Source organism: Macrosteles quadrilineatus, unplaced genomic scaffold (assembly GCF_028750875.1).
Source record: "Macrosteles quadrilineatus isolate MER2022 unplaced genomic scaffold, UCM_ALF_1.0 Scaffold_2__2_contigs__length_208266976, whole genome shotgun sequence".
NCBI lineage: Eukaryota > Metazoa > Arthropoda > Insecta > Hemiptera > Cicadellidae > Macrosteles > Macrosteles quadrilineatus.
Window position 1 is genome coordinate 198,103,962 of NW_026542595.1, and position 27,860 is coordinate 198,131,821.

Below are 27,860 nucleotides of genomic sequence, written 5' to 3' on the forward strand. Positions count from 1 at the left end.
TTATAAACTAAAATAGGATCAAAACAAGCACACAAAATGAATTTGAAATAATTAAAAAAATGTACATGGGCTTTATAAGTTGCAATGTTGAAAACGAAATAACAACAAAATACAAACAGACAATCAAAACAAATTGAAGAAATAACAATCACATATTTTAACTACAGCGTGGTGGGAAAATAGAGAAACCTGTACATTAGATAATTTTGGTTGAGTTTTTGACCATTGGACGACCTCTTGTAATTATAAAACATCTCTCTAACAAAAACTATACAATGATGCAGCTATATTCCAATCAATTAACTGCACTTGGGTGGTAAAGATACTGCAACGCTCTTGTAATTACTTTAGGATGTAATTGTGGTATCAATTTGTTCAACGATGTCGTTAGATGCAGCTCTTCTTAATTGTTATCTTCAATTGAATCCTGTAACAGTTATACATAAATGCATTATTTGTCCTCGTGATCTCTTAATATGAAATCTATAATTTCAGCTCCATATCTTTTCTTCACAGTTAATAAGAACGTATTAAAATAGTCGCTGGTTGAATGTAATATGTTCTGTTCTTACCAAGGTCATATTCGAAAAAAATATTTTATTTTATGTAAATAAAAAAATAACATCTTTAGTTAAATAAATGTATTGCCATACAGGTTGTACATATTGTATGTGTATTTGCCTTAATAATCCACAACTTAAATAATGTTGTTGCAGTTATTGGTTGTTAAAAGAGTAGACCTGGTTCAATGCTTATTAAATGGAGATTATCTACTAAGTTCAAGTACATATAGCACGAAAACCATTCAACCTATCATACAGATTTTTTGTACACTAAATTATCACATCCACGTCTTAACATTAAATCCATTTTTAAAGAAATGTGTCAACATAAAAAAACATTTTCAACCATTTAAAAAATTTAGTTTCTTTTTGCATTATTCTAAAATTTAAAATAAATAATTTTTCTTATTAAAATTTGTTACTTATCAATATAGGTTTGGTTTAATATACTCACCAAGTGCCCAGACTGATGCATGCAAAATCTACTACAGTTTTTAAACTACGTATACCTAATCATTCGGAAAACCACACTTAAAGCCATAAGAATAGTGTGTACGAAACTCTGTCGAGTGTCCTTTGTTTGTTTGTTGTTATCATAAGAAACTTTCTAATATTCTAAGTAGTATACATTTTCTTAATCAGGAAGAAACGTAGGCCTAAATTAATTGGAAATAAAAAACAAAAAATGCATTTTTAAGACATAAAAGGTTCAGTCTTCCCTTTTAATGCGTTGTTCCATATAAAAAAAATATTGTATACACAATAACTGAAACCATTTAATAATTTTTCACCATAGACATATTTTCCACTAGCAACAGAGTACATTTTGGCCGGGTTTGCAAATTCATTTAACATAAAAATAAAACAACTAAGACACTTACTTTGTTAAGATGTCAATTTGTACTGTAATGGTAAAACATATTTGTGATGGTAAAACCCATTTGAACTTCTTAAAATAAGGATTATAAACGGGTTCACTGGACGCTACCACATACCCAACCCATCACACAGAGAAGATTCGTTTTGAATATGGATGAGGAGTCTGGTCATAGCAGTGAATTTACAATTTTGATTTGTGTTAGTAAATTCAGGTTTTCAGAGAAATTTAAAACATATTAAAAATATATAATAAAATTATTATTACCTAAAATAAAGAAAAAAAATAAAGCTACAGTTTGATGCTCACTAACATAGTACATAAATAATGTACTTTGAGTCATCTGGTCAGCATCAGTTTAATATTTACAGCTAAACAATAAATAACTAAAACATACCTGTTATCTTAAAAAAATGTAAATAGATATGTGTAAGACAGATCTAATCATCTATAGCTAACAAGCAAAAAGGAAATTAGAAACTATTTTTAACTACGTTACATTGTGTAAAACTAGCTTTTCGAAAAAAAAGGCTTTTGTAACAAATATAAATAACAAAAAAATTAATATAAATTAAAAAATCAATTTTCAAGGGAAATTAAATTATATCACGAAAAAAGAGGGAAAAAGAGCTAATGATTGTATTAATTTAATATACAGTGACGTGACATTTAAGAATTTACAAGCATAAAAAAACATTCTAAAAAAGGTTATATAAACCTTCTTCTGCAAGTTTAAAAAAAAAAAATTTCAGAGAAATTTAAAACATATTAAAAATATATAATAAAATAAATATTTAAATTAAAAATTTATAGGAAGTACACTATAGTAAATTTATATTTTAGCACTATCTAATACGATAAAGGAATGTAAAATTCTACAAAACATTTTAATTTTTTCCCACTCTATTATGGCATCTTTCATAAACACTTGTTAATATTGAAATAATACTAATAAAAACGTAACCCTTTACTTTTGTAGTTCATTGATACAATCGTTACTACTGTAACAAATTTACCTGTTACAAGAGTAACTGTTGTTAGGACCGTGACAGAGATTTAATAAGTAGATAACTAATTACTTTAACAGATAATGTGAATAGCCAACAAAATACCCTGGCTGCAACTTTAATGCGATAACTACATTCTTCAGATGAATTTGACACTAAGAATTTTTACAAACATTATTTTTTTTATTTCTTCATGTACTATTTCAGTTTATAGTAAGAACCATTTTGTGGTAGTAGACATATTGACCATGCGGTTTACGTAAGCTGCAGCGCCTGGGTAGATGTTACAAGCATTCTGCAATGCAGTTGCAGCTTAGTACCATTATATTATTCTTGATTAATTCAGCTTTTAAATATTTGGAACTAAAACAAATATAAGATTTGACAATTGTTTAGTTTTTATACATTTTATTATATTGTTCTGCAATATGCTTTACACCATTTTTTTCAAGTGTTGCTATTTTTATATTTATTATCCTTACTGAATTAAAATTGGTAATAAATAAATTCATAAAGTTTACAGTCCTAGACAGGACTATTTACAATTAGATGGATTATCCATACACTATAATTGACTTCAAATAGTTAAAGGGGTGTTTTAAACCATGGATTTAGGTGCTTCTTCTACGCAAATAATTATAAAAAAATTATTAAAGAATCAAATACCTCGGTGAGTAATCGGTGAAGGGAATAGTTTCACACTAGTGAATGTAAAAGCGTCCGAGATCATTGAAAGTTAGTAGTGACGGCGATTTTGATTGTAGTTAAGCTACAATTAGTTTAGGGTCCAACCATTGAACTCAGATAGGCCTACTACAAAAATATACTTAATCCTTATCATCATTTTAAAGCAAAGGTTATCAGTACAAAAACGGTAAAATTATAAATTGGTAATGTATGATTTAACATGGAAAGCTTGCAATAATATTAGTTAAATTGAGAAATATATTATTCCACGTTTTAATAAGGTTGTATTTCTCTGGCATATATTAATGGTTCACGATAAACCTCATAATAATTTTCTAAATAATGCAGCTGCTAATTTCATTATACAGGGTGATTCAAAAAGGACTTTACAACTTTGAAAATTCATATAAATCTTATTAAACAAGGTACAGAGCTGGTTTTGGTGTTGTTTTAAAGGAAAACACTTCAAGTTTTTTTACCTTAAACTAAAGATGTTCTATGTGACTTCCGTTGGATTTAGGGAAAATAATTATTTAGGTATGAAAAAACAGTAAAAACCGTTAAAAATTTGAGAGAAATTTACAAAATTTTGAAAGTAGGGCGTTTTTTTACGGTGTAGGAGTGCGATTTTCGAAAGACGCATAATAGTGTCTTGTAGGAAATTTAATTCCGAACCTACGTTTTTCCTCTAATCTTTTCTAGCTCTTACCGTTTTCGAGCTACAGCCGTTTGAAAAAAAAACGTGTTTTGTTGTTTTTAGAGGTCCGCCATTTTGGATTTTTGGGGGGTTTAAAATTAAAAAATGCGACTTTTTGTAATTTTATTGGTGGTTTGGAACCAAGAACTACAAGTGTGCGAAATTTCAACTCCCTAGCACATCTAGGAGTGGGTGTATCGCACTCCTTCACCGTCAAAAACGCCCTACTTTCAAAATGTTGTAATCCCTCTCAATTTTTTAACGGTTTTCACTATTTTTTCATACCTAAATAATTATTTTCCCCAAATCCAACGGAAGTCGCATAGAACATCTTTAGTTTAAGGTAAAAAAACTTGAAGTGTTTTCCTTTAAAACAACACTAAAACCAGCTCTGTACCTTGTTTAATAAGATTTATATGAATTTTCAAAGTTGTATAGTCTTTTTTGAATCACCCTGTATTTTAACATCAAACCTAGGTCTATAAATTAAGCGAGTAATAGATTTTGTTTAAGTTCAAATATAATGAATGTGGCTTCAATTCAGTTGGCTGTGTTATAGTCTTCCTTAAGATCAAAAGCTTCTTTCCAATGAATTTGGTACTCCGTTGTGTTAGACATTTTTGTTTAATTGGCATAGGTAAACAATCGCTGTAAATCAAAAAAATTTGATCCAACCTAATCTTATACCTAAGGTTCTCCATTATTTACAAGACAAGTTGGATTTAATTTTAAACGACTTTTGCGTTGTGATTATTACCAGCGTTTTTCGATAAAACCTTGATAAATCTTCGCCCAAGAAATTCAAATTTAGTCTACCAGTTTTTCTGATGAACAAATTCAAACTATTATATTTTAAGCTTGTACTACCAGGTCTAGGATGTAAACTACCAGATCATAAAGGCTATTTTACCGAAGTGTTGTTGAATGAAACCTTTAATACGTCTGTTATGATTAGTTGGATATGGATTAAACACGTTATATGCGTTTAAGGTATTATAAGGTTTATGTCGCAGATCATTCAGTTTACTAAATCTCTCCCTCTCTCGGCAGGATCGAGTCAGTTAAAACCCCGCGCCGCTCCGAACCCATATTATTACGATAGCGCTATTATATGATTGTATGTACCTTGCTTTTATGTGAGTTTTGACCGTGTTGTACTTAATGTGTTCAGTGGAGTTTCAAACATTAAAAGGTTTATCTTTATAACGAAAAATATAAGCTAATTAAACTAAAGAGGCGTTGGATTATTTTATAAAGGTAAAGTTAACCTTAGTTTTCGCCTTAACAAACTGACTCAGGGCCCAGAAACATGGAAATCGATTCTAACCTAAATATTGATGTATAATTCATTTATAAATATACATGTGACCAGTTTATACGTTTTTACTTATCATAAATAATAAACTGGTAAAGCCTGATCCTTTACGAAGAGTAATTGCTACTTGATATGTATGTGGGATACAATAACTCATGGGGTGAAGCCAAACTCATTTGCCTAACAGGATCGGCGATCAGATTGGGAATCGTTGGCAAATTGATAATACTGATGAGTCGTGCTTTATCCTCCAAGCAACACAACTCAGTGATTACCATTATTCTTAATGGGTCCCCATAGCTATGTGTAACATAAAAGAATTGGTATCGTTATTGTTATAATGTAGAACAAGCTATACTTAATATTTCTTGCGATTTAATTTTCGTATGGTTAAATATTTCAGATATTATTTTTTATAATGGTAATAAACACTGTTAGTTTGTAGTATCTTGTTAAATTATGACTGTTCAGTGTTATTGTTTAACTACTTATACAGTAGAACCTCGGTAACAAGTCAAACTTGATTACAAGTCTTATTTTATAATACCTATGAGAGTCTTGTTATCAAGGTTCTACTGTATTGTTTGATTTTTTACTGAAAAAAAATATTATCTTACATTTCCTAAAAAAATCTACAATTTTCATTAGTGTGTAATACTAAATTGTATGTATACCTGTGTCAGTTCTGAAGCAAATCTTTAAATTCATTATTTATATCCAGCCTGAAGTAGGTAGATTTGTCAAAAAAGCACGTTTCCTTGTTATGGAGGCCACCATTTTTCAATCCAAGTTTATCACACAAGTTTGGAGCTATCCACTACGATTTAGCTGGTAATATTATATAAAAGGACCCGACCTTGAAATGCATAGTTTTGGCCCAACAATTACTATCCCTAAGTGAATGCTTTATTTTCCATAGGCAAAATCATATAATAATCTTAAATAATAAATCTTAAAACCTTTGAATTAAATTAAAACAATTCCACCAAACACCAAGAAAAATTACCTGTAAAATTTTTGAAAAACCAAATAAAATATATTCAGGTGGAGCTCCATGTATAGTATTATACAGGGTGTTTTTTTAAAAACTTGCATCTTTATTTATGTAAAAACCGCAATAGATAGAAATATGCAGTTTGCGGGAATCATCTATTGACGTAGGGGGACCAATTGTTTTGAATTCAACGTTACATTCACATTCCCCCCCCTTTCCCCCCCTGCCCCCAACTTATTTTTTTTAAATAGCAAGGTACCCCTTGTGACATATCAAATAAAAGAGCATAAAAAAAGAAAATGTTTGATGAAAAAAAATTGAAAATCGGTTCATAAATTTGTGAGATATTCCCCCCCTCACCCCCCCGGAACTTATTTTTTTTTAATAGCAAAGTACCCCTTGTGACATATCAAATGAAAGAGCATGAAAAAAGAAAATTTTTGGTGAAAAAAAATTTAAAATCGGCTCATGAATTTGTGAGATAATCACCCCCCTTTTCCCCTTCCCATAACTTGTTTTTTTAATAGCAAGGTACCCGCCCTTGTGACATATCAAATGAAAAATAAATTTCACCAAAATTTTTATTTTTTTATGCTCTTTCATTTGATATGTCACAAGGGGTACTTTGCTATTAAAAAAAAAATTAAGTTCCGGGGGGGGGGGGGGGTAAGGGGGGGAATATCTCACAAATTTATGAACCGATTTTCAATTTTTTTTCATCAAACATTTTATTTTTTCATGCTCTTTTATTTGATATGTCACAAGGGGTACCTTGCTATTTAAAAAAATTAAGTTGGTGGCAGGGGGGGAAAGGGGGGGATTGTGAATGTAACGTTGAATTCAAAACAATTGGTCCCCCTACGTCAATAGATGATTCCTGCAAACTGCATATTTCTATCTATTGCGGTTTTTAAATAAATAAAGATGCAAGTTTTTAAAAAAACACCCTGTATAAGAGACTATTTGTCACATCCACGAGAATTTCCGCTTATGACACATTGGTAAGAGCTCTTGACATCAGTCACAATGCTAAGCGCCACTAACGTGTTGACAACTTGAAATGTTCTTAATAAGGTTACTTAAATATCACATTCATCATTTGAGTTAACATAGTTTTAATTTTTAATATGAGTATATGTAAGTTACCTGAAATTAATTTAAAAGTTTTTTTAAAAGTAGTTGATAGCTTTTAAATGTATCAAGTATTTTTTTCTATTTAAACCCCTAGAAGTTAAATGGATTGTTAAAATTTGTTTTAGCGTAGTACTCCAAACATTTCCTATGTTGCAACATTCGGCGTTATGTCTCTCCTGATGAAGATTATTGGTACAATATAAAATACTACGGTATGTAAACATCATATCACTATGTGAATATATTTCAACAAGTGCCGGGTGAAGGTTTAGCTTTAGCTGCCTCTACCAGCCAGACGCCAGTCCACATGGCTAACAAATTGAGTTTATACTTAATTCTAGCTTGGTATTGCAATTTTAAACAAATTATTTGTATTAAAATATTTTAGGGAAATGTTACATCATCTGAAAGAAATATATAGAAGGTAATAAGTGTATCCTCTTTCTCATAAGAGCATAAAGTACGACAATAAGATTTAAAAGGAAACAACTAATTATAATTTCTAATTATATATGTATAGAGAAAAATAGATTTCTTAAAAAAATAATTGTTTCAGAATTATAATTACATGTTCAATAAAAGTTAAAAATATACAAAGAACATAAAAAGGGCATGCATTTATATTAAAATATTTAATTCAAGCAAAATATTTAAATCAAATGAATTTAAAAAAGGGTACTTAGTTTTTAATAATGTATTTGTATATCAAAATAGTAGCCCTAATCACTACAGTTTTCTAAATTAAATTTAATAATAATTTTATTTACTAGCATTCCCTTGAGCGTTGGTCATAAAATTTAAGTTTCCACCAAACGTGTATTTTGTAGAGTAGTGTGTTCTTTTAAGTAGTTATTGTGCTTTATAACCAAATCGAACGTGAACAAGGATGAGGCGAAGAACGGAAATGTGACCAAAGAGGAACCAGTAGCGGAGGTTGTGGAAGCTGAAGCAGCGGCAAACCCATCTCTTCCCATCAAGGATGACGAGCCCAAGAAGGAAGAATCCGCTGGGATGACAGAAGATGGGACGAAGGAGGAGAAAAAAGAAACAAGCACACAATAAGTCTCTGACCCTGCCCCAGTTCCAACCTCTGCTCCTGAACCAGAAGTAGAAGCCCCACACCACCCACAGTAGAATCCACACCTGCCCCTGTCGAAGAGGTTGAGGAGGTGCCAGCACCAGTCCCAGTCTCAGAGCCCGAGGTAGAGGTGCAGACAAAGACAAAGGAGTTGCCTCCACCTCTACCAGCCAGTCCTCCACCTACCTACAGAGGCTCCACCACCTACCTCCGTCACCACAACCCCTTGCACCTGCACCTGCCCCGCCTGCAGACAACGTTGATACGGAGACTGACAATGAGATCGGAGGTGGAGGTGAGCATGGCAGAGCCCGAAGAGATCGACGTTCCGTCAGTCACTGAGAAGGTGGAGAAGCTGGTCAACGGCATCAGCGACCACAGCCACAAGTTTTTTTAGGAGATCTCTGAAAAGGTTGATATTGTAACGTATAGCTTTAAGAGCATCGTTACGGACACTTTTATCTCAACCCAGGTGGTGAACGAGACTTCTGATGACAAAGAACAAATGGCATCGGCCGCGGAGTAAGCACTTGTGATTTTATAGCTTAAAAAAAGTACACGTGCCGGGATAAACAAGTAATTTAAAAAGATAATGTCTATGCAGTATAACATTATCCATTCGGTGTTTTTTATCAACATATACAAAAATTACCTCATATAAGAATCCCATTTGATTAGATAAGTTTGCTTATGATTTTTACTAAATTATGAATTTTAAATTGATAATTTATTATGCTTATAAATAGAACCCAATTATTCTGATCATTCTTGCTTAAAAATGTGTTTTGATGTCTATGAAATTGAAAACCTTTGTCAACGTAATTAAGGCAATTTTCTCCTTAACGAATCAATGATCTAATATTCACAATCAAGAACAAATCGCTATTAGACATACAATTTTAAGAAGCAATAATTAGAAATAGTGTTTACCAAGAATCATTACAGTTCATTACGTTTTTAAAGATATCACACCCAACAATTAAAAAGTTCATGTCAAGCTAATAAAAGAAAAGAATACTTAAAATGTATTTTTAAATATTTTTTAATATTTTAATTATCAAATTTTTATGTTCTATAGGCGATTAATTTTATAAACAATATATAATAGCATTACCAATTAGGCAATATATAAAATATATTTATTGTAGCATAGATAAAAAATACCCCGTCTATGATTGTAGTGAGTGTTTTAGCTTTGCTACATATAGCCAAAGCCCACCCAGATTATGAGTAATGGGTTTGTTAGTAATTGACATTATGAGTAATTGTGTAAAAAACACCTTTAAACAGTTTATTTTTATGAAAGTAAAATTTGATGCTCCACCTGCTTTATCGTTCAAACTATTTATTTATTTCGTAGAATGTAACTTATTTTCCACAGAAGGTTGGCTAGAACTAGAGATCTAATCGATTTTAGTCTTATTGTTAGCCTTTTTTGGAAACATATGTCCTAAAGGAATGGTTAATAAGGTATATATTGTTTATTTTTTAAGAATATTGTTCGTGGTATGTACAGTGAAGGATTACACTCCAATATCGTATGGAATCATTCCTACTTTCAACATATAGTTGTATATTGTTTTTAATGTTTTAATTTCATATCGTATTATCATAGACTAAGCAACACAAGTAAGGGAGTATGGTTTATCTTGGTATTATAATAAATGTGGAATATGTAGTGCCAGATATCAGATTTTACCTAAGGAGTGATAAACTAGGCTATTCCTCTGTATCCTAATCAATAATAGAAGTATCAACTACCACTCAACGCTCACCTGATTGAACAAAGCGGCTGATTTAGCCTTTGTAGCACCAAAGTTCGAGGTTAATGTAATTACCTTTTTCAGGTCGAATAGTCCAGAATGCCAGAACATAGTCCTTTTCCGTATTTAATAGTAATAAAGGTCGCACAGTGGTCAAAAACTCGACCAAAAATATGTAATGTACAAACTTCTCTATTTTCACCCCATACTATAAATAAAATATGTGATTGAAATTTCTTCCATTTGTTTAGATTTTTTGTTCATATTTCATTGTTATTTCGTCACCAGCATGGCATCCCATAAGGCCTTTTTTATTTCACAATTTTCCAATTCATTTTTCGCGCTTATTTTTTGAGCCTATTTTAATTTATAAAGGGATTCTTCACATTTACAGGAAAATATCTTTCAAACAGGATGCGTATATTTTCCCTACGATGCATATGAGCTGAGAAAAAAGGTTTTAAAAAACATGCTTACCTATTAAAATATAGATATTTCTTATCTATGGCCAAAAATGAGGTTTTTCTGGCTATAGTTTTTTAACGTGCAATGCCTTTCTTTTGCACCCCCTGGCTAAAAAATAGGAAATAAATGTAATACAGTAACTAAAATGTTCTCTTACTAGTGTTATTACTATTGTTAGTTAGACATTTAATTTATAAAAGCAGATTACATAAGGGTCATTAGAAAAATATCTATACAATTAAAATAACCCGTTGACTTGAGTAAACAATTTCAAAAAAATAAAAGGCCTATTAATTTGGGTCTGACTTAGGGGAGGTACAAATGAGGCATTTAGTTCAAAATTCCTCCGTGAACAGCGCTGTAGTAGAGAGCACTTTGGCAATAAAGGTTTACTAATCGCAAAAATAGTTCTGTTCATAAAATAAAATTATAAATGCCTCAAATTCAATTTTACTATTTTTAATTATAAAATTAAACTATCATAACCTAACCGAACTAACCAAACTTGCTGATAAAGAAATAATATAACAAAAGTTTAGTAATCGGAAAAATAATTCTGTTTATTAAATAAAACTAGAAATTGCTCAATTAAAATTTTATAATGACTTAATAATAAAATTAAACTGTAATAACCAAACCAAACCAACCAAACTTGCTGATAATAAAAAAATCTTGGACAAAAAGTTAATGCAACCAGCGGGATTCGAACCCGGGACCTACAGTATACCAACCCGGCACGCTAACCATTGTACAACCGAGGCCGATGGCTATCGAACGTTTTGTTACGGTAATGGCGTTCCCTCAGCTAATAAGAAGCCCTCAGCTGTCATCGTAGCCTCTTCTATACCTCCCCTGAGTAAATACCTATTAATTTTCCGTTTAAAGTTTTTTTTTCTATTGAACATGTGACGACCAAGAAACATTAGATATTTTAGGCAAATAGCGTCTAAAATATCCAAATAAAACTACACTAGATTCTTTCCGAGACTCCACCAGGTTTTTTGTGAGTCCCTAATTTTCTCCCTGATTCTCAAACAAATCGTTGCCGATAACATAAAAATGAATGCCTATTTAGCTTTTGGTTTAGTAGCAGGAGTGGCCCTATACGAATTGTTCAGAAAAATGGTACTTACCTGTTAAAGGGAACATTCATTATTATCGATGATTTTTAATTGATATATCGATATTTTTGTTTCCCTTTACGATCCATTACAAATTGACAACTGATCTTGTTCAGGCTAAAATCTAGTCAATTATGGAATAAACTGTTCTAAGCTAACCTAACATAACTAACCAAACTTGCTGTACCATTTTAAAAATTCCGTTTGATTACAGAAAAGGCACGTACAAATTAACGTACAATTCAACATCAAGGGACTTTTTCAAAAATGTAAGGCCAGTTTGCAAATCTACGCGACACGTTCTTTCCAATGAGACGTCAATGGATAAAATCGGTAAATAAATGGCGGAGGAGTTCAACCGACAAAGTTTCATGTAGCGTATTAATTATATAAATGAACCAAGTTTAATAGCATTCAATAGATTACTATATTGTAGGAATATCTAGTAAACGTAGACAGCACCAATCTGATTGAATACTTAAGTACTTACTTAACATAGTTAAGTCTTATCAACCATCTTAGTAACAGCGAAATGAGCGAGAAATAAAATTGTTCACTGTGGCACACTCTATGAGAGAATCACTCAACTGCTACAGCTGATCCTTATATAGGATGTCCGTTTTAGTATTCATTAAATTCTATTCAATCAGGCTAAAGGTGGGTCCAACCGTTGAACACGGTAAATACCCCCGCCACAGCAAACCTGCAGACTAAGCGAATCGCAGCCTTTTGTTGTTGTGTTTTCCGTGTAGTTGTGTTGTGTTCTGTATTTGCCTTGTTTGATTTTCACAAATCTATTTCAATTATAATATGTTTAACGAGTACCTAGGTTGCTGCTACGAGGAGTATAAAGTTTGTTTTAGTGAATAATTTGAAAATTTTAAATTAACACTTTTTGAATTTTCCTAATTATCAATCTATTTTTTCCAACAGTAAAGTAAGTCTCAAATTAAAAATATGCATGCACAGATTTGCCAATGAGCATCAGCATATATTTATCTATAATCCCGCTCGGCTTATACGTAAAATAAATTTGCTCCCATGTATTTATTATGAGAGGTAAATTTGGTTTCTCTTTTTTAAGTTCCTTTAGCTCTTTTATCCGACCGATTTTCATGATTGAGGTCTCAAATTAAAAGTATGCATGCACAGATTTGCCATCAAGCATCGGCATATATTTATCTATAATCCCGCTCGGCTTATACGTAAAATGAATTTGCTCCCCATGTATTTATTATGGGAGTTAAATTTGGTTTCTCTTTTTCAAGTTCCTTTAGCTCTTCTGTCCGACCGATTTTCATGATTGAGGTCTCAAATTAAAAGTATGCATTCACAGATTTGCCATCAAGCATCGGCATATATTTATCTATAATCCCGCTCGGCTTATACGTAAAATAAATTTGCTTCCCATGTACTTTTTATGGGAGTTAAATTTGGTTTCTTTTTTTCAAGTTCCTTTAGCTCTTCTATCCGACCGATTTTCATGATTGAGGTCTCAAATTAAAGTATGAATGCACAGATTTCATATCAAGCATCGGCATGTATTTACCAACTGTATTATTCAACCAAAAAAACATAATTTCATTCATTTTCGAATTCTTACTTTAATTTAAGATGTATTTCACCGGTTATAATTTTCTAATAGAATATATTTTGGTCTAAGAACCATCAGTGGAATACCAGCTTTCATTTAAACTAGTATTTATTAAAATGGGACGATTTTTAAGCAAACGCAAGGTGAAAAACAAAAAAAAATATTTTTAATAAGGTTTTTCTATTATTAAAAATAAATAGCTTCAGTATGGTTCATGTTTTTTATATGTTTTAGACTCAAAATAATCAGTAAAATATAGGCTATAATTTGAGCTGAAGAGCTGTTGATCGTTTGAATCAGTTAAGTGCAAGTTACTGTACTACTCAATCAAATATCATAAATTTGATTATTTCTCGGATATTATATTTACTTTAAAGCTGCGGAGCAGCATGGGTCCTCTAGTATACAATAGATTGATGGATAATTAGTTTAACCATATTAATAAATAACATTTCACATAAGCCATATCACAATCTAAAATGATTATGTCATGACTAAAGCCAACTCCAGCTAAATGGTCAGAGCCAAAAATATAACACTAAAATTGTTAAACACTTACCTCCAAGACATGAGGAACCCGTGTGTACAATGTCTCGTACAAAGTATCTAGTGAAATGTTTGCCTCTATTGAACTTTCACCTCTATGGTAACACATAGGATGTAAATATGTGCTTGTTTGAGCGTCAACACTGAAGTGTTAAGTTCAATGTCCGGCCAATACCCGTCGTCTTTCGGAAAATGCCATTCCCTTCTAGGTTATTACCATTATTGACCGTATATTTTAAGTGTATATTACTCTCTATGAAAATATTTTTCATACGAATGTTTTCATCCTATTTAAAACATAAACACGCTATACATATGGAAATGCATAATGTAATCAAAATCAATTTCTTTGACTAGCGATAAAATATAGCAATATATAAGTAAAAGATACTTGCGAATTATAGAACCATGCACAGTATTTCGCCTCGTAGTTGTGATACGCCTAAAAAATTACGTTATTTATATCTATATATTTTAATTTAATTTTAACAATGCGAATGTTTTGTTTAATTAAAACGCTTAATCTATAATGATGTATTGAGTTGACATAATTTCTAAGAGGTTATTCAAAATCAAATTAAAGAAAATTGTGTGTTCGTCCAAAACGTTTACGTTTCCAAATGTACTAAGTCTTGTACTGTTTTACCTATTAGTCATTGGTTTGAGGCCACTGCATCTGACAACATTAAAACATTCTTTTTAGTATTTTTTTTTTTAATAGGGTGCATTAATAACAAAAAAACTAATAAATATAGCAGTAAGTTAAGTAAACTAATATTTGAGTAATAATAACAAAACCTATCATATACAGCTACTATGTAAGCCAGTTCACAATTTTGTATCCCAAAGAATACAATTGAAACATCAGATTGCATGGTAAATATACGCCATCATTTATCATCTCTGAAACGGTTAAGCCTTATCTACCTCTACCTCCACTTTGGATCGCAAGTTAAATTTACTATTGCTACATAAATGTATCTCACTATTTTATTAACCATTGTATACATTACGTTTTATTGGAGACCACTTTCAAAATGAACATTTTGTTGTATCTTTTCTATTTAACTATTAATATTTCTAGTTTAAGACGTAGAACAAAGATTGTTCTAATAAAATAAATTCAAGACGCATAACACTTGTTTTTCTTTCTTTTGTTGATACCTATTTTACGCGGCCCTCACCAAAAAACCAAGAGTTCAACTTTATTGTATAGATGAATGGAACAAAATGACTTCAGAGAATTAAAACCTAAAGCCACTAATAAGTAAGAAATAACTACAGTATGGTATAGCAAAACTATTGTTATAACCCTGTGTTATGCATTAAACATATATTTTAATAGCCTTAGATTGCCTATACAGTATTTACAAAACATTTGTATTCTGTCCTCCCTTTGTTTTTAGTTAATCAATTCACCTTGCGAGCGGTAAATGCACACATGTATGATAATTTCCAAGTTATACAGTCGTTATTTCCTATGCTCGAAAAGAGCCTGGCAATTGCAATAAATCGTTTGTAAGTCAGACGTTTTGTTTGATCGTGTGCATTTAACTGGGTGATATTAATTATCAGCCACTAGTAGGAGTAATGATAATTGTTACCAGAGAGGAAATAAATGTAATCCTGACCTGTAATGGTTCATTAGTTGATGCTTGAACATTTGATGCTGTTGTGTTTACATTTAAGTATAAAAAAAATCAGATAATTGACCAATTTGTCCTGAGGTACTTGTCAATTTATTTAAACAAGCGTTTATTTACGAAGAAACGAGTTACTTTATAATATTCAATGTATTTTCTTTTTAAAAGGGTGTATTCAATGTGGTTACTCCGATTTTAAGACGACAAAAACCAATAAATATTTTACAATACAGAAACAAGTTTTTTTTGCTCAGATTATTGTATCATGAAATAATTACCTTTTTAACTTAATTCAATCTGAAATGGATTTCAAGCATGGACTTACAGGGTGATAAAAGTGGTTTGGTGAAATGGTACATTAAAAATAATAAACTGAGGACTCGGTAAATATGTTGATTAGTTATAGTGATAAAGTGTTTCCATGATACATTTGGTTTAAAACATTTGGTTTGATACATTTGGATAAAAACTAACAAGACGACAGCAACACGTTTGAATACCAAATACATATTCGGCGATAATATCCAACTCTGTGTGGAATTATACTCCACTTTTAGTGATAATCTATAAATAGACGGGGATATTTTAATAATTTATCATTATTCGTGTATAGCAATGGTTGGATAATGCAGCGATGATATGAGTATTAACATTAACGTAGTTGTGTATCCCCTCTTGTGGGGTTGCAGTATCGGTAAAACCCTCTTTAGGTGGGGAGTATCAGTTGTGATATGAGGAGTGACCCAGAAAGAACTCAATGCTCTAGCAGTTTATTTTATATGCGTTTTATTTCATAAAATAAAAGTTAATCCAAAATGAAAGAAGCAGGAATCGATATTTCATCCAGTCTCTTTTGGAAAAGTCAATATCAAGTAGTTTATTTTCCATGTTTCCTTATTATATGTATTATCTGGATGTCTTAGTGAGATTCAGCCTGACGGCTAGAAATGACTAGATATTTTAATGAAATGACTTAAAAATCCGCATTTCTTCTTATAATTAATTGTTTTGTTAGAATTTTTTAGTAATACAAAATATCATCTTCATTTGTCTATCATGTTGTATAGTGAGACAGCTATTTAGTATGCTTTAGGAGCAAACTCTGACATACTTTGTGTATATTAGTAGTACACATTGGGAAATAGTAGATTCAGGAATATACATAGACCTACTGTTATCTTCTACTGTAGTAGTACTGTGTTATAAAATTAATTTTATCTGTCTTATTAAGAACTGGGTTGGTAATCAACTTGAATTCAAAGAAAAAAATTTACAGTTTTTAACTTCCGAATTGAAAAATATATTAAGTGTAATAATATACTTTACATTAAGCAAAGATCTTTTTTTATTTGTTAATCATTTATCCATCCTCATTTTTAGGTAAGCTATGTTATATTCGTTTATTCATTTATGCCATCCCTCAACGAATGTACTTCATTAATGAATTTGTGATAATTTATAAGAAGGTGGCTTGTGTACCGGTTAAATATTCGGTGAAAGAGTTTTTGTTTTCATATTCATTTTATAAACATAAAAGGTAAGAGAGAATATATTGATCTTCAGACGTGTTATTTTAGCACTATTGAGTTAAAAGACTAACAGTTTCCCTGGCTAAAAGGAGGGCTTATGGTAAGTCCCTGATAATTGGGGTTTACGTTTAAAGCTTCGACGGATCACGTTTGAGCTGCTAGGGACCATGAAAAGTTTGATCAAATGGAGACTATGCTACCTGAACTTATTTTAAATCTATTCAGATTTTCATATTACTTTCACTGATAAGATTCACATTCAACATTAAACTTGACAAATCTGGCATTGAAAAGTTTTCAGAGGTGAGAATTTTCTAGGTTTACCGCAAAGAGTTTTGTACGAAGTTAGAAATACAGTTTTGAAGCAGGTTTCCTCTGATTTGATTTTCATGGACCATTGTAAAACACTACTTATTATTTAGTATCTTGCCGAAATTAAAGTACTGTACCTCAGGTATTAAAAACCACAATGGCATAGTCAGAAAATGATATCTATAGGTAATAAATGTTATTAGACTCCAAAAAAGCTTTACATTATAAAATAACATGCTGAATAGGGTATCAATAAATGATATGACATTTATTTTATGAAAAATATTTAATTTTTTTATACTTAGACATTGCCGTTTTTTAACACATTGCCGTAAAACTACTTTAAACTCTTATTTTTCCATATTACGATAACAATCAAGTTTAGCTACTACATGACGTCATTATACAAACTGACGCCAAACTACATTCCGATAAAATAACAAGAGCAACGTTATTCTTCGAAACTAAATAATTACTTTTAGTTTCAATGGTATGTTTTAACGAATTGTCTTGTAAATATTTACACCAAATCACCCTAATCTGTCTAAAAACAGTAAATAGTAAATTCGATTTAAAGTTTTTCATTGTATTATCGAAAATATAACGTTTTTGTCTCTTCAATTCCTTTAGGCAAGTTTATCCAATCATATCAGTATTATAGTACTAAGGTTACAGAATCATACGTGATAAAATCAAACATATTAGATTCACAATAAAATTTGCTGATTATCCTCGAAAATACCACTATTTACTTTGAAAAGTAGGACTCCTTAGTCAAGTTCTTGACGTAAAGCTTGCATGCCTCAAACATAAAGAAGGTAACTTATGTGTTTTCATGGTGACCATGGTTAATCAGTCACCATTTGTGTGTTCTCTTTAGCAAATTACTGTCTTGTTTACCATTGCTTATCGTACGGTGTGTTTGGGTGAGAGAGCGAAAGGACTCGGTCCATACTTAGGACACTACAAGAGTGCTATCCAAATCGTGTTTTATTTCTCTAAATATAAATCATGTCCATTAAGATTTTACAACTTCTATCTGTTAACATCGTAGAAACCTCTTTCCTCTGATATATAATTGCTCTCATCAGCAATTATTAATAGAATTTTCACACGTCGATTTAGTCTAGAAAATAGCTGTGATGATATCACTTAATCAAATTAAATAACATCAAGGTCTACTTTACGTTTCTAAAAAGGATATAAAAACTCGTACCATTTTCTTAGTTTAGAAGAGAGTTCTCTGATTTTAATAACGGTCTCTATTAAAAGCCGTGTGATAAATGGTAATAAGTAACTGTAAAATAGTGACAACTCGAAAACGTTTTGATTTATCAAACTAGTTTATGACTGAGTAATCAATTTTTGACAAGTAACGCTCGTCAAGCAGATTGTTAAAGGTAATTGCTGGCCTCATTTGGCTAACTTGAACATATTTATTCTGTTGGGAAATTGATACAAACATGTTTTTATTCCTCAAACAAAATAAATCTTATAATAATCTACATATAAAGCTTAACACATTAGCCTAATACAAATTTAAAATGTCATGCCACACGTTTAACAAATAAAGTTATTTTTCTTGGAATGATTTGTAGTTGACACGATACTTTATATAATAATTAGCAATCTGAAAACTGTTGTATAAATAATAATTTGTATATTCATTATTAAAATCAGCTTAGTTGATAATAATTTTATTAATAAGCTAATATACTGTTTAAAAATCTTATAACCAACCACACGAATAACTGATAGCACTGAGTAAAGAGGGTGTGTTACATGCTAATTAAATTTAGAGAACAATTGCTTTCAAAAAATTATTGTAGTGTTTTATAATCCACGCCACTTTACCCTTACAGTCAACATTGGTGATAATTAACACCCTTGGTGTGGAATTTGTGCTGTTAGCATAACATTTGCATTGTTTACCTTCATTACAGCACAACAACTCATGTTTGGAGGGCCAGTAACTAGAAATTAATTGTTCGTTTAACACCCTGCCGGGGAGAAACGGCACAGTAAGGGCAGTTTTCACGGTTTTTTTTATTGCGTGCATTAATTTGTTGTATGGAACTAAGTTAATATTTCTTCATTGTTAAATAAATATATTAGTGTAAATAATTAAGTTTATTTATTTCGTTTTACTTCAGAAGCAGATAGAGGATTTTCTTAATATCATTTGAAATGTTGATGAAATCTTGCACCTAGTGAAAATTAACTAATTTTTTTGAACTAGTTTTGATATTTAGACTTCTACCAAATGTCCTTATAGATTATAAATTTTTGATATAGATAGAACTTGTACATAATACGCTTTAAATAACAGTTTAAAACGTGTTTGGCAGCTTTGAAAATTGTATATTTGTGTAATATAAACCGTGCTAAGGGGAGTTTTAATGTTGCTGCGGATGAAGTTCTATTCCACAATGATTGGTAGAATATCCATTTTCCACTATATTTAGATCCAATTTTGAATGCAGTCGGGTAAACGAGCAACGTCCATTAATATAATTAATCTTTTTCACGTAAATCTAAAATATAATTAGTGGATTAGGCTGATTCTGAAAATATTAATGATAACACTGTTAATGTAAATAAACAGCTGTTTAGTACGTGAGTCAATCCTGTTGTCCATCACGATTGTGTTACTGTACATTATACCATTGATTTGTCGAACTAATGACAAGATTGCAACAATATGCTAAAAACGTAAATAATAAATCAATCGATAAATTTTTGAAATCCACACTACTGGTACAATTGAAATTTAAAACTGTTTGGGCCTACAACAGCTAATCTTTTTCTCCTAAGGGGCTAAAGAGACTTTACTCCATGGGGTATAAAAACTCTACTTTAGACCAATATTTTACGTAGGCCTATACAAAATGTTTGCTGGAGTATGAAGAGAAATATTTTGTTAACTCTTTCAACCAACCGGTAGAACTATGTTGACGTGATGTTTTTATATACCTGTTAGTACATCTTATATCAGTAACAGTTGTAGACAAGATTATGTTAAATATATAGCTGAGTGTGATTTAGATAGAATTATTATTAATGCTTTAAAATAATTGTATGCGAATAGAAACATTTTATATTGGCTCTAGCAAATATCAAGAAGACTCCGTTAAAAGTTCTTGACATCACCATGATCACGTGTACTGAAGGTTATTCGAAAATTTACAACCATGAAAAAAACAACATGTCAAGGTCCAGTTAAAATAACGTCCAACATTTCTAGTCATAGCTTTTGAAACATCCGTCGTATTAACGTCAGATTTGCGGCATTTATTTTTTTTAAAGTTCTTCAAAGTTATGTGCTACTTGATATGGGTTGCCTTTTAACAGCTTAAAGTTACTCCCAGCAACCCCTATTTGTGTGGGTCGGGGGTGAATTTCAAAATATCACCCAAAAGTACTTAACATTATCCTAGTAACTTGTCTCAAAGCTCGTTTAAATATATATTCAGCTGTGAAAAAATAAACCATTGGGGGTGAGTATTAAGGGACACCCGGTATATATATCAGTACATCTTAATTTACAGTAACAATTATCGTCATGATTACATAAACATTAAACAAATATGTCAAAAATATAGCTGAGAACGATTCAAATACAATCAGCTGTCAATGCTTGAAAAATCATTGGATGAGAATAGAAACAGTTTATATTGGCTCTAGGAAGAATCAAGAAGACTCTGATTCAATTTCACGGCTTATTTGCCAAACCGATATCGAAGACTGAGGAGTTTGTCTAACTCAACTCTATCTTACACTCAGGTTATTTTGTGCCGTATAGCTAGTTGTACTTATGGTTTGGTATCAAACGTATCTATTTATTAAAAATCACAGGTTTTTATTTTCCGAGTCGGATTGGCTCTTCACCCTACCCAGTTTCATAATTTTGGTCATAAATTAAAGGTTTTCACACAAGGATTTGCCAAGCATCATAATTCATTTATTTACTGTATAACTCGACCAAAAACCAATTTTTTTAAAATTATTACTTCAATTAAAGATATTTTCACCAGTTCTATTTACATCGTCCTAGATCTTTAGAACCTTCAGTGAAATACCAGCTTCCATTTGAGCTATATATTATTAAAATCGGACGTACATAAAACATGCTGCTGAATCATGAATCAACAATTACACCACAACAATTACGAGTTAACTATAATTAACTATAATTTTAGGATTTTTCAACAATCAATTATACTTAACTCCATTTCTATTTTAGTTATTTTATATGTATTGACCTTAAAATACTCCTAGGAACAAAGTATAAGTATTTCTTTTGAGATATGGACCGTTTGAATCAGTATGTTTTTAAAATACAAAATTATTGAATAAAAAACATAAATTTCATTGCTGCCTGGATAAGGAATTTTATTTTAGATATATTTACTCAATTCCGTTTTTTCCTATATATTTTGAACTAAGATGCCACTAAACTAAGTGATATATTAGTTATATTTTGAACTAAGTGGTATACCAGATTTTATTTGATTTATCTTAATAATAAGATCGACGTACCTAAAGCATGCTGTGGAATCACGAACAAACCAAATTGTTCCAAAAGTGAAGTTATTTGTCGTCGATTGATGGTTAAATGATTTTTCTTGATACCTCAATAGTTACCATCAATTTCTACGCGTTTCTCCTAGTAATGATTAAATATTATAGTTTTATTGAGTTTTAATTTTGCTTTCTGGAGATATGATAGATATTTTATCGTATGGATATAGTCTTATGGATCAATGTAGGATACGGTTAGGTATGTTATAATCAAAGACACATAGTTTGAGTTAAGCTTACTCTACTAAGCTATTTTGTTTTAAGCTTCAAGCATTCTGCTCAACTGACAACGCGTTTTGCTAACCGGTAAATACACAACTTATCATAAAAAATATCATCCTAAAACGAGTAAACCCTACGATATTAAGTGTCACTGTATATTTGGTGTATTTTGAAACTAAATGATAGTTATATTTTCCGAGGATTTGTTTTACTTCATTTTGTTGGGTCACAATAACGCTACTTATAGTATTTGATAAGCCTCGCAATTGGGTGTACTTCAAGATGTTCCCCTTTCTAAAATGTCAAACCATTGAAGAGTAGACATGTATATCATTTCATTTGTATAAAAATATTGTTTTAAATTCGTTTGTGCAACTCAAACTTCTATTCTAAAACAAGTATCGTAGTATGACTTATGTTATGGATCTATTTTTTTGACCACTGATAAAACTAGATCTACATTTTTTTATTTTTTTTTCCTCAACAAAATTGTAGTTGGATAATGTAAATCAACAAAATAAACTAAACTTATTGTTTTGTTTTTTGGAAGCCAACTTATTGTGAGCTAAATCAACTACTTCTATGACCTATAAACTATATCAGCAACAAAAAAATCTGATAAAATTAAGTTATAGACACCAGCTCATTCTATGAGCGGCTCACACAGTTGTTCTTTAAGAAAGTTGTTACGTTCTTGTTTAATACAATTTTGGTGATGCTGGCCCATATAAATGAGATGTCTACTACAGTCCAATGGTAAATTGTAGTAACTAAAAATATGAATGTTGTAACTGGTTTCCTTGATGCATTTTGAATATTGCAACCAGCTGATATGCATTGCTAAGTTTCTAAAAATGTCTTTAGTTTATTTTTATCTTTTTCCATTCATATCTCTACGCCTGTTATGGTTATGCATTAAACAACGTTAAATTGCTATTTTTATTGTATTGTTGGATTATTATTATTACCCTATGTATATATATAAAAGTAGATAGTAATGTACCAATCCTAGACCAAAAAAGGAATACTTTAATAATTTAATGAAATTTGTTGTTTTTCAATACTAATATGTTAAATTTTTGCCTCTTTTAGGCCAATTTCTAACATTTTCATATTTTTCTAGAAAAAGTATATAATTTTGATGAAATTTTCATGAATATGTCTATATTTTCCATAAAATTGAGTACAAAACAAAATGTTTTTAAAAACAAGTAAAATTTTAAAATTTAATGAGTAGTTTTTATACAAATTTAACTAAAACAGTTTCTTTATCTTTGAATGTTTTAATTTCAGTAATAATTAAGTTTAAATCTTTTTTATTTAATTCTTTAATTGTTTTTTCATCAAATATATTAATAAATCTATGAGGCAAATGAACTTTACATTTTTCTAATTCAACAATAACTGTTGGTCCATATTTATCTTTAACTTTTTCAAATTTTTCTATTTTATATTTTGTATTCAATTCTAAACTTTTTATTGGTTTATATTCTTTGAATTTACATTCTCCAATATTATTAATCTCTTCTAATAGATCCATTTATTACAAAAAATAATTATAGAAATTTTAAACAGTTAATAATTGAAATATATGAAAAGAATTTTAAATAATAAATTCCATAAATTTAATAATTTATTTAATAATTAAACCTTAAATAAGCCTTTACAAACTTGTTTTTTTAATCAATTAATCTACTTCAAGATTTTTATGATATAAAAAACTTTAATAATTTTAATAAATTTCATATTTTTTAATAGTTTATTTAATAATTAAACCTTTATAAACTCATTTTTAATCATTTATTAACGCGTCGCGATTTTTGCGACGCGTCAAATATTTAATAAATTCCATAAATTTAATAATTTATTTGATAAATAAACCTTAAATAAACCTTTACAAACTTGTTTTTTTAATCAATTAATCTACTTCAAGATTTTTATGATATAAAAAACTTTAATAATTTTAATAAATTTCATATTTTTTAATAGTTTATTTAATAATTAAACCTTTATAAACTCATTTTTAATCATTTATTGACGCGTCGCAAGAATCGCGACGCGTCAATAAATGATTAAAAATGAGTTTATAAAGGTTTAATTATTAAATAAACTATTAAAAAATATGAAATTTATTAAAATTATTAAAGTTTTTTATATCATAAAAATCTTGAAGTAGATTAATTGATTAAAAAAACAAGTTTGTAAAGGTTTATTTAAGGTTTATTTATCAAATAAATTATTAAATTTATGGAATTTATTAAATATTTGACGCGTCGCAAAAATCGCGACGCGTTAATAAATGATTAAAAATGAGTTTATAAAGGTTTAATTATTAAATAAACTATTAAAAAATATGAAATTTATTAAAATTATTAAAGTTTTTTATATCATAAAAATCTTGAAGTAGATTAATTGATTAAAAAAACAAGTTTGTAAAGGTTTATTTAAGGTTTATTTATCAAATAAATTATTAAATTTATGGAATTTATTAAATATTTGACGCGTCGCAAAAATCGCGACGCGTTAATAAATGATTAAAAATGAGTTTATAAAGGTTTAATTATTAAATAAACTATTAAAAAATATGAAATTTATTAAAATTATTAAAGTTTTTTATATCATAAAAATCTTGAAGTGGATTAATTGATTAAAAAAACAAGTTTATAAAGGTTTATTTAAGGTTTAATTATCAAAAATATCTTTTTATATATTTCAATTGTGAAATCATAAAAATGTTAACAAAATGATAATCTTAAGATAAAAAGATAAGTATTGATTTAAATTGAAAATAAATATCACCAATGAAAAGCTTGTTAAAAATTAATGCTATTTCATATATTATACATTTCTGTACGATTAAAGATAATGTAAAAATCAACAAAAACAAATTGCGTTGTAAATATAATGTTATTGAAGGAATATTAGTCTATGGCCTAATTTGTTTGGTTGATCTTTTGATGAAAATAAGTGATTGAATAATTAATAATAACTAATAGAATGTTAGTAAAATTCAGTGTGGATTTATATGATTGTTTTGATTTATTTTAACTAATTGAAAAATGTTTTTTAATATATGCTTAAAATATATAATCAATGCTAAGTCTAAATAGAAATAGAATGAAACAAACAAATGGATTGAGCTACAAAGTGTCAAGTCTACTAAGTTAGATGGCAATATAAAAGATCAGATAAATGGTACTATGATCGTCGCATTACGCAAGGTTATCCCGCTAGGTTCGCTAGTGTCAAACGCAAGCAAGTTAGCCAACACCATAAAATGAGATTTCTCTATTATTTCTTTGAATTAAAATGTTGCTATGGTAAAAATATGGTATTAAAACTTATAAGTGTTATATTTCATGTGTTTTTCAACCAATTTTGATCAATTTTGGTATACAGATATATTGAATATTAAATAATTTTTTGACTTATGTTAAGGGTAGTTTCATCCCCTATTTTTTATTTTATTTATAAAAATTCTAAAAATGATTGAATAACTCTGAAACTAAAAAATTATGAAAAATTATCAATGTTTTTATTAAAATTTTAAAATTTAGGGTGAACTACCCTTAAACTAAAAACTTTAATAACTTTTTTGTTTTTTAAGATATTTACATGAAATTTGGTATGGTATATCTATATGATAAGTACAAATTTATTAAATAATGAAACCAAAAATATTCACATCCTGTGACCTTGAAAATCAAAAATTTTTATTTATTAATATTTTTTAATGAAACAAATTTTAAATTAACAATAGTAGTCTCAATATTCATAAAATATAATAGTATTTTGAAAAATATGTCAAAAAGTAGTAAATAAATGGTGGTTTTATAATAATTTTATTTGATTTCAGTTATATCATTTTTAATTACATTATACTCTAATAATCTTTCAGACACAACAACTACATAGCAATTAGTTTTACTAGCAACAGTTATATCATAATCAAAATCCATATTTATTATTATATCATTTTTTGATCCTGAAATATTTACAGTAGTTTTTGTAGTATCAATCACATACAATGGTCTATTTTCAATGAATTCTGTTGGATCATAATACATTTTACTATTGTTATAATAAACCTTTTTATAATCTTGATACATTTGATATAAAATTCTAAATTTTCCATTATTTATATCTAGATTCATTAATTCATCAGGATAATAGTGACCATTTAATTTTACTCTAATATTTTTAATATACATACTATCAAATTTTGAAGTGTCATATAATTGATCATTAGTTCTACCTTTTTGAAAACCAATTATTATAAATTTTGGATTATAGATGTTTCGATAAATATTTGTTATATCAAAACTAACTGTTTTTCCAGTTATTATCTTTTGTTCAATACATTGCCAATGATTAAAGTGAAATAGTATTTTTTCTTTTTTAGTTATTTCATTAATATATTGAATTTTACTTGTAGTTTTTTACTCAATTATTGGAACTCTAATAAAAAAGTCATCAATAATTATTTTTCCAGCACTTGGTAATGTAGTATCATCAAAAGTTCCATCAACTTTTTTCGTTTTCCATCTAAAAATGGCATCATTATCTTCAGATCTAACAAAACATATATTGAATCCTCCTTTGTATATTGGAACATTAACATTTTCAAAGAAACCTAATCCAAAATGTGATAGATTACCCACAGCTTCAAATGTTTTTTTGAAATCTGATTGAAATCCATTACAAATGTTGGATACTGCTTCTGTTTTTGAATAAGTAACAGTACCTTTTATTGTACTTAATTGTCCAGGATATTCAATTTCCTCAATTAATTTATTATGTTTTCTAATTTCAATTTTTGAAAATAAGAATGGTACAAAATTATTAATCAACTTTACATTATCTGTAGCACCATAGTTTCTATCATCAGATTTTTTTAGTGTTCCTGAAATATAAAATTGAAATTTAGATGTACAAAAACCATCTCCAAAATCAATATTAAATTCAGTTTTTTTGTTTGGTTCATTCAAATGTAGTTTAGATAAAGGATAAAAATTTTTATATTCAGCTCTTTCAATTTCATAAGTATTAGCCATTTATTAAGGAGAAATTTATGAAAAAAATATGGAAAGAAAAAGGTTTTTTAAAACCAGTAAAATTTTTGTAATAAAGAATAGTTTTATAAATCTTTTTGGAATAATTTAATCAATCTCGTCATAATCCATTTTTTCTTTAAACTGTTCAATATTCAGTGCATGATCTATGATGAATTTTGCTGATATATTTTGATATTGTAACACTATTTCCCAATCCAAATCATTTTTATATTTATCAATAAAATCTTCATCTAAATTTTGATACTTACAAACCAAATTAATATAAGCATTAAGTTGATAATTAATAAACTCATCAATAAATTGTATACTTAATGTTTGATATTGTGCAATTTTTTCCCAATTTAGTTTATTTTGAAACAATCTGATCATATCTTCATTCAATTCATATTTTTCTGAAATAATATTCCAATCTTCATTGGTCAACATAAATTGGTTTCTGATAATAAAAAGATCAAATGAGTTATAGTTTGCCATTTATTAGGAAGAAATTTTTGCAAAACAACTTTTCTTTGAATTACATATACAACATTTTGCTTTAATCATATTTTTATTTTTTAATTTTATTGCTTGAATGTCTTTAGAATTGGTTTTTTGTTTACATTTAAGACAGTAAATTAACTCCATTTATATAGTAAAAATTATTCATCTTCTTGGTTT